Raw genomic sequence first — 6,000 nt, forward strand, 5'->3', positions numbered from 1 at the left:
AGGGATCATACCACAATCAAGTGGCATTTATTCCAGGGACACAGGGATGGTTTAACATCTGCAAATCAATCAATGTGATACATTAACAAAATAAAGAATAAAAGTCACATGACCATCTCAATAAAGGCAAAGAAAGCATTTGACAAGATCCAGCATCCGTATATGGTAAAAACTCTCAATAAAATGGGTATAAAAAGAAAGTACCTTGACATAATAAAGGCCATATATTACAAACCCAGAGCCAACATCATACGCAATGGTAAAAACCTGAAAGCTGTTCCTCTAAGAACAGCAACAAGAAAAGGATGTTCACTCTTGTCACTCTTGTTTAACATGGTATTGGAAGTCCTAGCCAAAACAACTAAGACAGAAAAAGAGATAAAAAGTATCCAAATTGGAAAGGAAGAAGTAAAACTGTCACTACTTGTGGATGACATGATTCTATACATAGAAAACCCTAAAGAATCCACCAAAAAACTATTAGAAATAATTAGCAAATACAGTAAAGTTTCAGGGTACAATATCAACATACAAAACTCAGTTGCATGTCTGTACACTAACAACAAACTAGCAGAAAGAGAAATCAATAATACAATCCCATTCACAATCAAAACAAAAAGAATAAAATACCTAGGAATATATTTAACCAAGGAAGTGAAAGACCTATACAATGAACACTATAAGACATTATTGAAAGTAATTGAAGAAGACACAAAGAAGTGGAAAGATATTCCATGCTCATGGATTGGAAGAATAAACATTCTTAAAAAGTCCATATTACCTAAAGCAATCTACATATTTAATGCAATTCCAATCAAAATTCCAATGACATTTTTCACAGAAATACAACAAAAAATTCCAAAATTTATATGGAACAACAAAAGACCCCAAATAGCCAAAGAAATCTTGAGAAAAAAGAACAAAGCTGGAGGTATCCCACTCACTGAATTCAAGATACACTACAAAGCACTAGTAATCAAAACAGCATGGTACTGGTAGAAAAACAGACACACAGATCAATGGAACAGAACTGAGAGCCCAGATATTATTCCACACATCTATGGACAGCTAATTTTCAACAAAGGATTCAAGAACATACAATGGAGAAAGAAAAGTCTCTTCAATAAATGGTGTTGGGTAAACTGGACAGCCACATGAAAAAGAATGAAAGTAGACCATTATCTTACACCATACAGAAAAATTAACTGAAAATGGGCTAAAGACTTGAGTGTAAGACCTGAAACCATAAAACTCCTAGAAAAAACATAGGCAGTATGCTCTTCGACATCGATCTTAGCAGTATCTTCTTGAATATCATGTCTCCTCAAGCAAGAGAAATAAAAGAAAAAATGAACAGATGGGACCATATCAAACTAAAAATCTTCTGCAAGGCAAAGGAAACCAAGAACAAAACAAAAAGACTGGGAGAAAATATTTGCAAATCATATATCTGATAAGGGATTCATATCCAAAATATATAAAGAACACATACAACTCAAGAACAAAAACATAAACAACCCTATCAATAAATGGGCAGAGGATATGAACAGACATTTTTCCAAAGAAGATAGACAGCAGGCCAACAGACACGTGAAAAGATGTTCAGCATCACTAATTATTAGGGAAATGCAAATCAAAACTACAATGAGATATCACCTCATACCCGTCAGAGTGGCTATTATCAAAAAGACAAGAAATAATAAGTGCTCGAGAGCATATAGAGAAAAAGGAACCTTCATACACTGCTGGTGGGAATGTAAATTGGTGCAATCACTGTGGAAAACAACATGGAGATTCCTCAAAAAATTAAAAATAGAAATACCATACAATCCACCTATTCTACTCTGGGTATTTATCCAAAGAACATGAAAACACTAATTTGAAAAGATATATGTACCTCTATGTTCATTGCAGTATTATTCACAATATCCAAGAATTGGAAGCAACCTAAGTGCCCATCAACGGATAAATGGATAAAGAAGATGTGGTATATATATACAATGGAATACTACTCAGACATTAAAAAAAGACAAAATCGTGCCCTTGGCAACAATCAGGATGGACCTTGAGGGCACTATGCTAAGCAGAATAAGATGGAGAAAGACAATTACCGTTTGACTTCACTCATATGTGGAAGATAAATAAACACATAGATATGGAGAACAGACTGGTAGTTACCAGAGCAGGGGGGACGGCAATGGCTTAAAGGGGCACATATGTATGGTGACAGATGGAAACTAGATTTTTGGTGGTGAACGCAGTGCCGTCTATACAGAAGTAAAAATATAACGATGTATACCTGAAATTTATATAATGTTATAAACCAATGTCACCTCATAAAATCAATAAAAAACAAACAACTAAAAACCCAAGGCCATTTATAGCTTCCAACACATTTGAAAAAGGTGAAGTAAGAATGAAATATTTGTTGACGGTAGGACTTTAAAAAGCCTTTATATATTTTTAGGAGATGAAGAGAAATATATTTCTAAAAAATAAAAATGTAACAGTTTCTAAGAATTGCGCGTAGGTAGCAACCTTCAAAAAACACTTTAGAAAAAAGCTCTTCAAACATATTCTGTATCCAGTAGTGAAATTCTGATCCAACTTCCCCAAACCTGCTTTAGCCACAGTCTTCCCCATCTCAGTCAGCAGCAATTCCATCTTCTAACCAAGTAAACACACAAAACACATTGGTGTTTTTCTTTTTTCCTTTTCTTTCTCTCACGCTGCATGTGCTATCTGTCCAGAAATCCTCTAGGGCCTATTCTCAAAATAACGCCTGAGTCTGAGCGTTGTTCAGCTTCTCTGTTGCAACCCCCTGTCCAGGCGCTATGATCTCAAGCTGTAGCCTCCTGATTCATGCAATAGTCCTGATTATTGCTGTATTCACCTTGTTACTGCGGTAGCTTCTTGGTTGTTGGAGCAGCCCCTGATTATTGCAGTGGCCTCCTGATTACTGCAGTAGTCCCTAATTATTGCCGCAGGCCCTAATTATTACAGTAGCTCTTCATCATTGTATTATTGTAGCAGCCTCCTGGTTATTGCAGAAGTGTCTGGTTATTATAGAAGCCTCCTAACCACTCTCCTTTTTTCCATCATTGCTCTTCTTCATCTTTTCGGAACACCGCAGTCAGAGTGATTCTGTTAAACCTTAGGTCAGACCACATTACTGCTCTGCTAAAAATCCTCTAGTGCTTTCCATTTCACACACAATAAAAGCCAAAGCATGTAGCATGCCCTACAAGTTCCTACACCATCTGGGAATAAATTCTCATGCTATCATCCTCTGCTCTAGCCACACTGGTTTCCTTCATTTGCCTCAAGTGTGATAAGAATTCCTCTGCGGGCCTCAGTGCTTGCTCATTTATTGGCTCATATCTAAATCATTCATTCCCTCAACTCCTGCCTTCTGTTCTCAATGTCACATTTTCTACGAGGTCTCCCAGACCCGTATTTAGAAATGCAGCCCATTCTCAACACTCTCTATCCTCCTCTGTTTCGTTTTTTACTTAATACACATTATCTTCTGTCACCCTACAAGTTTTTCTTATTTGTTTGTTTTCTCTCTTGCCCCCAAAAGCATGCAAGCTCCATACGGATATGGTTCTTACCAGTTTTGCTCATTGCTAGATCCAAATTTCTCAGACTCTAAAGTATAAAGAACCAATGCAAATATGGAAACAATTGGGCACACAATTAATATCTGTTTAATGAGTGAATCTGTATGTATACGACTAAAGTTTCAACTACTGAGAAGAGTGAAGCTTATCTGCTCCATCTCACCATGATCAGGAAGATTGAAGGAAATTGGGCTTGTTGAGATCAAGCCCATTCTGGATGCCTGCTGGATTTGGAACACCCAAGCCAAAGCTGATCCCTGATTATTCTATAGATACATCATCTTTCTTAACTCTCTCACCTTTGATATTTTAGTCTGAATGACTCAGATTTAGAGAAAAGTACTATAGGAAATGGCAGAGTTCTTCTGCATGTGTGGGAATACTTGTGAGTTGGGGAGGATGATACATTCTAACCCAGACAATCTCTCTGAGTAGATGGTCAGAATGCCCTCTGGCAAGTACACATTTTCAACATGGCAGTGTACAGGTGATCTACTCTAAGAAATGTCCAGGTTTGAGCATAGAGAAGAAGTTAGAAACTACAATGGATTAGTGAGGATAATCTTCCATTGCACTGCTGGCATTGGCATGTGAAAAGAGTTTCCATGCCTCCTACTCTGTAATTTCTTTGGGTTACTTCAATTCTCCAATACAATCTGATACCACATAGAGCCGTGGAGCATACAACAGTGAGGCGCTAAAGGAATATTCACACCTATAAAAACAAGACAGAGGGATTCACGTTCTGCCAGATGAGACCATCCACCGGGAAATTACAGCAGAGTAGAGAGTAATAGCCCACCGTGGAGGCAGGAATTGTAGCTAAGAGCACATTGCGGAGTGGATGGCTCAGTCGTGGACAGGAGAAAACCTTTTATTCCAAAATATATTAGGAAAGGTGAAAACAGTAGAAAACTGACAAGTGTTAAAAACTGACTACTTCTTCATAGAATTTCATACTCTATATATTGATATTTGAATCAAAGCCAATTGATGTATTCGAATACATTCCCACTTCAACTGGTGAGGGCATTACAAAGTACTTGTTTCTAAAATGTCACAAATTTTTTTAGATCACCTTGTTCTAACAGAATTATGAAAGCATCATAAGACACTAGTGAGTAATAGAGATAATGAGGTATGTAACATCTCTTTTTATGGTAAAAAATACAAAATCACTAGATAAAATTAAGAGTGAGTTAAAAGGATGAGATTGTCATTGCAGTTGTTCATTATGATAAATATCCATCTTTCTCCAATTTATTTAGATGATTAAGAATTTGTTAGAGAGATCTTTTCTTATTATTGAAAATTACTGTCACTTCACATCCTTGCATAGCCCTAGGCTGATGATTTTCTAAAAGAAATCTAAATAAATAGATAAGATGCTATCACACATATAGACATATAATACAAATGTGTAAGATGAGCAGGTTCACCTTAATTTTTAATTTCTTGGATGACACAGACAGATTTATGCTACTTGACTTATATTTTACGTCAATTTCCAAACCAGTTTTGTGGTTAGAACTTGTCTCCTCTAATCATTGCTCATTGACTCAGCACCATATAACACTTGAGTTCTGATATACAAAATTATCAGGCTTCACTACCTGAATATATTGCAGGAAATAAAAGTCCTCACAACAATATAGGAAAACAAATTAATAGATCACTTTTGGATAACTATATCTAAGTTGATTTATGTGACCTTTGAACTTATATTTTTCACTCCATTCTGATATATCTCAAGAATAAATAGAAAAGAAAATATAGAACAGAATTTTAAAAATCTCATTAGTTGTATTTAAAAGACAGGTAGAACACTGGAAAACTTCCAATATAGTTTTTGAGACTAAACATTAAGTTAAATTTTACATTATTGTGTCCCTTTTTTTGGTAATTAAAATGTAGTTTCGGAGATATTAATCCCAAAGACTTTATAGTCCTTCCCGAAATCCTTTCCCCTAAATATGTTACCACTTCCCAGAATTCTGCTGACTACCAGCATTTCATTGTGTTTATCATGTGTATAAACGTTAACATTTTTTTCATGTATTATGCCATTTTAAAATTTGGGAAATCTGAAGTCAAATGCCAAATGACTTTTGTAATCTTCAAGAAAGAGAGTTAAATTGATTTGTCTTAAATTTAGATTAGACTGATTTAAGTCTTAGATTGATTTAAGGTTTGAACTTTTGATTTTAACTATTTATACAAAAAAAAATTAGTATAGTGATTACTCAAGCTCCTTTTTTGTATGTGTGAGGAAGATTAGCCTCGAGCTAACATCCATTGCCAATCCTCCTCTTTTTGCTGAGGAAGACTGGCCCTGGGCTAACATCTATGCCCATCTTCCTCTACTTCATACGGGAAC

Source organism: Ceratotherium simum, chromosome 10 (genome assembly GCF_057802395.1).
Source record: "Ceratotherium simum simum isolate JZ-2026a chromosome 10, ASM5780239v1, whole genome shotgun sequence".
Lineage (NCBI taxonomy): Eukaryota > Metazoa > Chordata > Mammalia > Perissodactyla > Rhinocerotidae > Ceratotherium > Ceratotherium simum.